At 44.0% G+C, this 10,636-nt stretch overlaps 1 pseudogene; it reads left to right on the plus strand.

Moving 5' to 3' along the window:
• The first annotated feature begins 1,074 nt into the window (after window positions 1-1,074).
• Window positions 1,075-9,583, plus strand: LOC149985228 (general transcription factor II-I repeat domain-containing protein 2A-like; annotated as a pseudogene).
• The last annotated feature ends 1,053 nt before the right edge of the window (window positions 9,584-10,636 follow it).

A 10,636-nucleotide genomic window follows, 5' to 3' on the forward strand; every position in this document is an offset into this window, starting at 1 on the left:
AATTAGTAAATTACCTGGTATTTACTTAGTACATTTCTAAGTAAATACCAGGTAATTTATGTACCCTAAACACTGTTGATACCATTAACCCATACAATCAAGACATTTCCATGTCCATGGTGACAATTTTTCAAGCCTCAGGAATGGAAAATCAATGCCTGACGCTAAACTTAGACAGCTACATGTGAACTTTGTCATAGATATCTCTGTTACAGATCAACTCTGGGATCATAATGAAAAAACAAATTAGTAACATTATCACACCCTGATCTGTTTCACCTGTCATTGTGCTTGCCCTGACCTTAGAGAGACTTTTTTATTCTCAATTTGGTTAGGTCAGGGTGTGACTTGGGTGGGCAAATCTATGTTTCTATTTCTTTGTTGGCCTAGTATGGTTACCAATCAGAGGCAGCTGTTTATCGTTGTCTCTGATTGGGGATCATACTTAGGCAGCCCTTTTTCAAACCTTAGATTTTGGGATCTTGTTTTGCATAGTGGCTGTCTAGCCCTGCAGAACTTGACGTTCGGTTTTGTATTTTGTTGTTTTGTCGGAGTTCAGTATTAAAAATCATGAACACTTTCCACGCTGCGCCTTGGTCTCATTCATCTAACGATGGACATAACATCTCCACCCCCCTCCAGGTGTCGCCCATCTTCCCCATTATGCCCAGTGTATTTATACTTGTGTTCTCTGTTTGTCTGTTGCCAGTTCATTTTGTTTGTCAAGCCTACCAGCGTTTTCCCCTTGTTCTTGTCTTTTTCTAGTTCCTGTTTTCTAGTTTTCCCGGTTTTGACCATTCTGCCGGCCCTGACCCTGAGCCTGCCTGCCATTCTGTACCTTGTCACACCACCCTGGATTATTGATCTCCGCCTGCCCTGACCCCGAGACTGCCTGCCGTTCTGTACCTTTTGGACTCTGATCTGGATTACTGACCTCTGCTTGACCTTGACTTGTCATTTTGCCTGCCCCCTGTTCTATTAATAAACGTTTGTTACTTCAGGAGGGCTCTCGCTTGGGCTACGGCAGTATGGAAGCAACAGTCAGCCTCAGTATGCTTCAGTCTGGAGGAGTTCATGGCGAAGATTAAGAAAGTTTTTGAGGCTCCACTGTCCGGGAGAGAGGCTATCTGGAAGTTACACCAGCTTCGGCAAGACTCCCACAGTGTGGCAGACTATGCAGTGGATTTCCTCATGTTGGCAGCTGACAGTGCCTGGAACCCAGAAGCGCTGTTCGACATGTTCCTGCATAGAGTAAGTAAAGGACGAGCTTGCCACCGACGCATCGCGACTCGTTCATCGCCTTGACCATTCGGATCGATGGGCGACTACGGGAGCCAAGGAAGGAGAGGAGGTTCTCTCTCCCGCCCATGGCTTCCACCTCGCCTTCGAGACATCCTGGAAGTCCCCAACGGCTCTGTTGCCGAGAGAACCCGAGGCTACCCGAGTTCCCCCGAGAGTCTCCGAAGTCTGCCAAGGGTAGAAGGCGTTCTGCACACTCATTGGTTTGTCAGCCAGCCCGTTCTCCGGGTTTCACCCATAGTCCAACGGCCAGTCGGAGCGAGCCAACCTAGACCTGGAGACGACTCTTTGCTGCCTGGACTCCGCCAACTAGTGTGGGTCGAATATGCCCTCAACACCCTTCCTTGCTCTACCATGGGTCTCTCGCCATTTGAATGTTCCCTGGGTTATCAGCCCCCGCTCTTCCCAGAGCAAGAGGAAGAGGTCGGCATACCGTCGGCCCAGATGTTTGTCCGTCACTGTCGTCGTACCTGGAAGAGAGCCAGGTCGGCTCTTCTCAAGACTACTCTGGGTGGAGTCCCGCAAACATTCCCCCTGGTTTATCGGCCCTTTCCCAATCTCCAAGATCATTTGCCCCTCTGCTGTTCGTCTTCTGTTGCCCTGTACCCCTCGTATACATCCCACTTGTCATGACCTCAAATACTGTTTTGTTCTCACTGGGATGCTGTTGACTGGCTAGCTGTGTTTCCACTGTGTGTGTCTTGGCCCTGTCTGACTATCTCATATCTCAGACACAGCTGCTTCTACTATCATCACAGGACTTTTTCCCACAAACTGACTGTGTGTGTGTGTGTGTGTGTGTGTGTGTGTGTGTGTGTGTGTGATTTCAGCTACAACCATTGCTCCTGAGACCACCAAGGGCCTTCTCTTTAAACAGGAAGTGGTGGTTATCTTAAAACATGGTAACTGGGTTGTCTTCCTGTGAGTGATAGTGACTCTCTCTGTTCCTCCCAGATTATTGGACTCTCAAAACCATGTTATTCATGACTGTTAGTTGGTACGTTGCTTTTGGTTGTTCTATGCAGTTATTGACAAATGTAGTGAACATGTCTCCTAAAAAACGTTAATAGGCTATGTGGAATGCTCTAATGACTTTCAGTCCATGATAGTTTAAATAGCTAGACTAAACATCAGAGCTGAACCCAGTAATGTAGTTATAGCCTACAATGTGAAACAATACTAATAGCAATTATGGGAAACAATTTTCTCACTGTTGCTATCTGTTTTGTGTGTGTGTTCCATGTAAGCTTGTATGCAGTCCAGTCAATGTTGATGGATAGATAGTAAATGATGGTACATACAAAGTCCTTCTCTGTGTGACTTAGTTGTGAAGGACTGGAGGCCTGTCCTACATACACTACATGGCCAAAGGTATGTGAACAGCTGCTTGTTGAACGTCTCATTCCAAAAGCATAGGCATAAACTTGTTGAGTGTAGGGGGCAGTATTTTGATGTTTGGATGAAAAATGTACCCAAATGAAACTGCCTATTTCTCAGGCCCAGAATCTAGAATATGCATATAATTGTCAGATTAGGATAGAAAACACTCTAAAGTTTCCAAAACTGTCACAATATTGTCTGTGAGTAATAACAGAACTGATATTGCAGGCGAAAACCTGAGGAAAATCCAACCCGAAAGTGCTGTTTTTCCTGAAAGCTCTCTGTTCCATAGCCTGCATTGTTATGGCTTGGTTGTAGAAGCTGTAAAGGAGCCTTTTAGACATAGACTTGGCGCTCCGGTACCAATTCCCATGCGGTAGCAGAGAGAACAGTCTATGACTAGGGTGGCTGGAGTTGTTGGCAATTTTTAGGGCCTTCTTCTGACACCGCCTGGTATAGAAAACATGGATGGCAGGACTCTTGGACCCAGTGATGTACTTGGCCGTACACACTACCCTCTGTAGCGCGTTACAGTCTGATGCTGAGCAGTTGCCATACCAGGTGTTGATGCAACCAGTCAGGAGGCTCTCGATTTTGCAGCAGTATAACTTTTTGAGGATCAATGACAAATATTTTCAGTCTCCTGAGGGGGAATAGGCATTTTCGTGCCCTCTTCATGACTGTCTTGGTGTGTTTGGACAATGATAGTTTTTTGGTGATGTGAACACCAAGGAACTTGTAGCTCTCAACCTGCTCCATCGATGAGAATAGGGGCGTGCTCTGATCTTCTTTTCTGTTGTCCACAATTATCTCCTTTGTCTTGATCACATTGAGGGAGAGGTTGTTGTCCTGGCACCACACTGCCAGGTCTCTGACCTCCTCACTATAAACTGTCTCATCATTGTTGGTGATCAGGCCTACCACCGTTGTGTCGTCGGCAAATTTATTAATGATGTTGGTGTCCTGCTTGGCCACACAGTCATGGGTGAACATGGAGTACAGGAGGGGACTAAGAATGCACCCTTGAGGGGCCCCCATGTTGAGGATCAGCATGGCAGATGTGTTGTTACCTATCCTTACCACCTCGGGGCGGCCCATCAGGAAGTCCAGGATCCAGTTGCAGAGGGAGGTGTTTACACCCAGGGTCCTTAGCTTAGTGATGAGATTTGTGGGCACTATTGAACTCTGAACTGTAGTCAATGAACAGTATACTCACAAAGGTGTTCCTTTTGTCAAGGTGGGAAAGTGCAGTGTGGAGTGCAATAGAGATTGCGTCATCTGTGGATCTGTTGGGGCGGTATGCTATTTGAGTGGGTCCAGGGTTTCTGGAATGATAGTGTTGATGTGAGCCATGACCGGCCTTTCAGAACAGTTCATGGCTACAGATGTGATTGCTACGGGTCGGTAGTCATTTAAGCATGTTACCTTGGTGTTCTTGGGCATAGGGACTATGGAAGTCTGCTTGAAACATGTACAGTTGAAGTTGGAAGTTTACATACTGTGATAAGGTGTGTCTAAGTGGTAGGTGTAGGAGTCAGGCGCAGGAGAGCAGGGATGTCTGAGAAGTATGTTTTAATAAGACAGTCCACCAACACAGGAATGGCACAATCGAAAAGGACAACGCCCTCGTTAACAGAGAACCCGTGCAAACACACGGAGGAACAAACAAAGTTCTGACACTCATACACATTATGTAACCGTGAAAACAAATAACGGTAAATGCAACCGCGCACATCACAATAAAAGGCTAATCCCGCACAAATTTAGGCAGGCAACAGGTTACAATTATACACACAGAAATTAACGTAAATGAAACCAGGTGTGAAAAAGAACCACTGACAAAACAAACAGAAAAGGAAAAAGGGGTCCGTGATGGCTAGTAGACCAACGACGCCAACCGCCGAGCGCCGCCCGAACAGGGAGAGGAGCCACCTTCGGTAGAAGTCGTGACACATAGATTTAAACTCAGTTTAAAACAATTACTGACATTTAATCCTAGTAAAAAAATCCTTGTCTTAGGCCAGTTAGGATCACCACTGTATTTTAAAAATGTGAAATATAAGAATAATAGTAGAGAGTGATTTATTTCAGCTTTTATTTCTTTCACCACATTCCAAGTGGGTCAGAAGTTTATATACACTCAATTAGTATTTGGTAGCATTGCCTTTAAATTGTTTAACTTCGGTCAAATGTTTTGAGTAGCCTTCCACAAGCTTCCCACAATAATTTGGGTGAATTTTGGCCCATTCCTCCTGACAGAGCTGGTGTAATGGAGTCAGGTTTTGTAGGCCTCCTTGCTCGCACACGCTTTTTCAGTTCTGCCTACACATTTTCTATAGGATGGAGTTCAGGGCTTTGTGATGGTCACTCCAATACCTTGACTTTGTTGTCCTTAAGCCATTTTGCCACAACTTTGGAAGTACGCTTGGGGTCATTGTCCATTTGGAAGACCCATTTGCAACCAAGCTTTATCTTCCTGACTGATGTCTTGTGGATATATTGAAGCAACATCTCATAATTTTCCTGCCTCATGGTGCATTCTATTTTCTGAAGTGCACCAGTTCCTCCTGCAGCAAAACCCCCACACAGCATGATGCTACCACCCACGTGCTTCACGGTTGGGATGGTGTTCTTCGGATTGCAAGCCTCCCCCTTTTTCCTCAAAACATAATGATGGTCATTATGGCCAAAGAGTTCTATTTTTGTTTCAACAGACCAGAGGACATTTCTCCAAAAAGTACGATCTTTGTCCCTATGTGCAGTTGCAAACCATAGTCTGGGTTTTTTTATGGCGGTTTTGGAGCAGTGGCATCTCCCTTGCTGAACAGTATTTCAGGTTATATCGATATAGGCCTCGTTTTACTGTGGATATAGATACTTTTATACCTGTTTCCTCCAGCATCTTCACAAGGTCCTTTGCTGTTGTTCTGGGATTGATTTGCACAATTTGCATCAAAGTACGTTCATCTCTAGGAGACCGAACGCGTCTCCTTCCTGAGCAGTATGATGGCTGCGTGGTCCCATGGTGTTTATATTTGTGTATTATTGTTTCTACAGATGAACGTGGTACCTTCAGGCATTTGAAAATTGCTCCCAAGGATGAACCAGACTTGTGGAGGTCTACAATTGTTTCCTGAGGTCTTGGCTGATTTATTTTGATTTTCCCATGATGTCAAGCAAAGAGACACTGAGTTTGAAGGTAGGCCTTGAAATACATCCACAGGTACACCTCCAATTGACTCAATGATGTCAATTAGCCTATCAGAAGCTTTTGAAGCCATGATGACTTTTTCTGGAATTTTCCAAGATGTTTAAAGGCACAGTCAACTTAGTGTATGTGAACTTCTGACCCAGTGGAATTGTGATTCAATTAATTATAAGTGAAATAATCTGTCTGTTAACAATTGTTGGAAATATGACTTGTGTCATGCACGAAGTAGATGTCCTAACCGACTTATCAAAACTATAGTTTGTTAGCAATACATTTGTGGAGTTGTTGAAAAACAAGTTTTAATGACTCCAACCTAACTGTAGGTAAACTTTCGACTTCAACTGTAGGTAAACTTCCGACTTCAACTGGTTGTATTCCTCTTGTCTAGATGGGATAGGGCAGTGTGCAGTGTGATGGCAATTGCATCATCTGTGGATCTATTGGGGCGGTAAGTAAATTGGAGTGGGTCTAGGGTGACAGGTAGAGTGGAGGTGAAATGATCCTTGACTAGTCTCTCAAAACACTTCATGATGACAGAAGTGAGTGCTACGGGGTGATAGTCATTTAGTTCACTTACCTTAGCTTTCTTGGGAACAGGAACAATTGTGGCCATCTTGAAGCATGTGGGGACAGCAGACTGAGATAGGGATTGATTGAATATGTCCGTAAATACACCAGCCAGCTGGTCTGCGCTTGCTCTGAGGACGCGGCTAGGGAAGCCTTCTGGGCCGGCAGCCTTGCTAGGGTTAACACGTTTAAATGTTTTACTCACGTCGGCCTTGGAGAAGGAGAGCTCACTGTCTTTGGTAGTGGCCATGTCGGTGGCACTGTATTGTCAGACCAGCATTGGATAGACCTAAGCACGGGCGCTTCCTGTTTTAGTTTCTGCCTATAGGAGTAGAGCAACAAGATGGAGTCATGGTAGATTTGCCAAAAGGAGGGCGGGGAGGGCCTGGTATGCATCACGGAAGTTAGAGTAGCAGTGGTCGAGTGTGTTACTCGCTTGTGTTACTGCAATCGATATGCTGATAGAATTTAGGTAGCCTTGTTCTCAGATTAGCTCTGCTAAAATCCCCAGCTACGATAAATGCAGCCTCAGGATGTATGGTTTCCTGTTTGCATAATGTCCAGTGAAGTTCCTTGATGGTCATCTTGGTATCCGCTTGCGGGGGGATATACACGACTGTGACGATAATCGAGGAGAGTTATTTTGGGAGATAATACGGTTGGCATATGATTATGAGGAATTCTAGGTCAGGTGAACAAAAGGACTTGAGTTCTTGTATGTTGTTACAATTAAGGTCGTTAATCATGAAACATACACCCCCGCCCTTCTTCTTACCAGAGACATGTTTGTTCCTGTCTGCGCGATGCATCGAAAATCCCATTGGCTGTACGGACTATGACCGCAAGTCCCCAGCTAGCCATGTCTCCTTGAAACAGAGTATGTTATAATCCCGGATATCTCTGTGGAAAGCAACTCTTGTCCTAATTTCGTCAACTTTGTTAACTAGGGACTGGACATCAGCAAGTAATATACTCAGAAGTGGTGGGTGGTATGCACACATCCGAAGCCTCACTAGAAGATCGCTCCGGCACCCTCTCCTCCGACAGCGTTGTTTTGTGTCGGGCTCTGGAATCAGATTAAATGCCCTGGGAGGTGCAGACAAAGGATCCGCTTTGGGAAAGTCGTGTTCCTGGTCGTAGTGCTGGTTGAGCTGGTAAGTTGACGTCTCTCTGATATCCAATAGTTCTTCCCGGCTGTATGTAATAACAGTTAAGGTTTTCTGAGCTAACAATGTAAGAAATAATACAAGCGAAGCTGCCATCTCTATTTGCGCCATCTTGGCATATATTAGTAAGTACTGTAGTATTATATAGTAAACTGTACAGTTTTTTCATGTGGGTATAGATCAGGCCTGGGCAAAAGCCATCCCGGGGGGCGTATGCGGCCCGCAACCTGATTCAATATGGCCTGCGTAATCATGCTCAGATCACAAAGAAATCAAAATATTTCTTTATTGAGGTATCAGGGAAAGCTGTGTGCTTAGTGTGCAAAGAGAGCATCACTGTCTTGTAAGACTACAACTTGTCCTGACACTTTCAGATGAAGCATGCAGAGAAATTTAGGAATATGTCTTCTGAGCAGATGGCAAGTGCATCGAAAGAGTTGCTTTCTCAGTTGCAAAATCAGCAAGGACTTTTCACAAAACTGCATTCAGCAAACAACGGAATTGTGAGAGCTAGCTATGTGCTGCCCCACATAATTGCTAAACATGGGAAGCCATTCTCTAAGGGCGAATTCGTTAAAGAATGTTTAATTGACTCTGCAGCAACACTTTGCCCGGAAAAGAAAGAGCTGTTTGAAAATGTTTCCCTGTCAAGATAAACAGTGACACGGCATGTTGTTGACATCACAGAGAATATGGAAAAACATTTGAAAGACAAGGGAAAGGATGTCACCTATTTCTCCTTGGCCCTGGACGAGAGCAGTGATGCATGTGGCACGGCGCAGCTGTTGATATTCTTACGAGGCATAACCCCAGACTTTTAAATTACAGAGGAGCTTGCTTCAATGCAGTCAATGAAGAGCACAACCACAGGGAAATATTTATTGGAGGAGGTTAATAAGTGTGAGACAAAGCTGGGACTGAGTTTTGAAAAGTTCTCCAGTGTGAACACTGATGGGTTCCCAAACCTGACAGGAAAAAAACGTTGGTCTTGTGGAAAGGATACAAGAGGAAGTAGCTGAGCTTAACCCAGATCAGATTTTTTTCTTCCTGCACTTCATCATTCATCAGGAGGTGCTCTGTAAATGTGTTCTGAAAATGAGCCATGTTGTGGATACAGTCACTACAGTGGTAAACTTCATAAGTGCAAAATCTTTAAACCACAGGCAGTTTGTCTCACTGTTGGAAGAGACAGAGTCGGGTCATGCAGATCTCCCCTACCAGACAAACGTGAGATGGCTGAGTTTGGGGAAGTTCCTTAAAAGGGTGTGGGACCTGAAGTCGGCGATTACTTAGTTTTTGCAAATGAATGGCAAGTATGTGGATTTCCCTCAACTGCTAGATAAAGAATGGTTGGCTGATTTTGCCTTCACTGTGGACATCATGGCCCTCATGAATTAACTGAATTCAAAACTACAAGGGAAGGGCCTTTTTGCACATCAGATGTACAGCCTTGTCAAAGCCTTCAAGGGAAAATTACTCCTCCTGACCTGCCAAGTAGATGTCACCCACCTTCCGACACTACTAGTCTGCTCCCCATCAGATGTCCAGCGGGAGAAGTATACATCGCTGCTGTGTGCTTTGAATGGTGAGTTTTCATGTCTTTTTGAGGATTTTCAAAGTGTTGGAAAATGGCATGCTGTTGGTTTCCTCTCCTTTCACCTTCAAACTGACCTGAATCTTGAGCTTAACGATCTTCAGTCTGATGCAGTGACTGGAGAACTATTCAAAACAATGTCACTGATGTTCTATGCATCTCTCTCATGCTCAGAAGATGTTTGTACTGTCTGGGTCAACCTATGTATGTGCACAGACATTTCCGGTGATGAAATATAACAAGTCAAGATTCAGATCATCTCTTACTGACTCTCACCTCTCAGCAATCCTGCGCATCCTGCGCATAGCGACGTCAGACTTCACTGCTCTAGTCAATGCCCGTCAGAGACCTCCCTCCTCACACTGATTGAGTAGTTTAAATGTAATGTTGAGCTCTCTCTCTTTCTTGTGTTTTTATGCATACCCGTTAAGAAGAGTTCTGTCCATGGGGCTGAATGCAGAGTGTACTTTTCCCTACGTGTAGTTCATTGCATGTTTAATAATATATGTATATCGGTCATACACATGATGTGTAATCCTGTAATAGGATTCTAATGGTAGAAATATATTCTCATGTGGCCCTCCACAGAAAATAATTGCCCAGGTCTGGTATAGGCAGATGTTATCATTCCTGATCAAGATAGTCAAACCACAATAACGTTCTGTATGAAAAGCTTCACCACAATTTCTCTCACTCTCACTCTTACTCTCACTCTCACTCTAATTTCAATTTAAGGGGCCTTATTGGCATGGGAAACATATGTTAACATTGCCAAAGCAAGTGAAATAGATAATAAACAAAAGTTAAATAAACAATACAAAAAATGAACAGTAAACATTACACTCACAAAAGTTTCAAAATAATAAAACTATTTCAAATGTTGTATTATATCTATATACAGTGTTGATGATGTGCAAGTTAAAGTACAAAAGGGAAAATAAATAAACATAAATATAGGTATTTACAATGGTGTTTGTTCTTTACTGGTTGCCCTTTTCTTGTGGCAACAGGTCACACCTCTTGCTGCTGTGATTGAACACTGTGGTATTTCACCCAATAGATATGGGAGTTTATCAAAATTGGATTTGATTTTGAATTCTTTGTGGGTCTGTGTAATCTAAGGGAAATATGTGTCTCTAATATGGTCATACATTTGGCAGGAGGTTAGGAAGTGCAACTTAGTTCCCACCTCATTTTGTGAGCAGTGTGCCTGTAAGTTTGGGTCAGTCACAGTGGTCAGGCATTCTGCCACTGTGTACTCTCTGTTTAGGACCAAATAGCATTATAGTTTGCTCTGTGTTTTTGTGAATTCTTTGCAATGTGTCAAGTAATTATCATTTTTTTCTCATGATTTGGTTGGGTCTAGTTGTGTTGCTGTCCTGGGTCTCTGTGGAGTCTGTTTGTGTTTGTGAACAGAGC

The sequence above is a fragment of the Oncorhynchus mykiss genome, chromosome 2 (assembly GCF_057628025.1).
Source record: "Oncorhynchus mykiss isolate SJ-2025 chromosome 2, ASM5762802v1, whole genome shotgun sequence".
Classification (NCBI taxonomy): domain Eukaryota; kingdom Metazoa; phylum Chordata; class Actinopteri; order Salmoniformes; family Salmonidae; genus Oncorhynchus; species Oncorhynchus mykiss.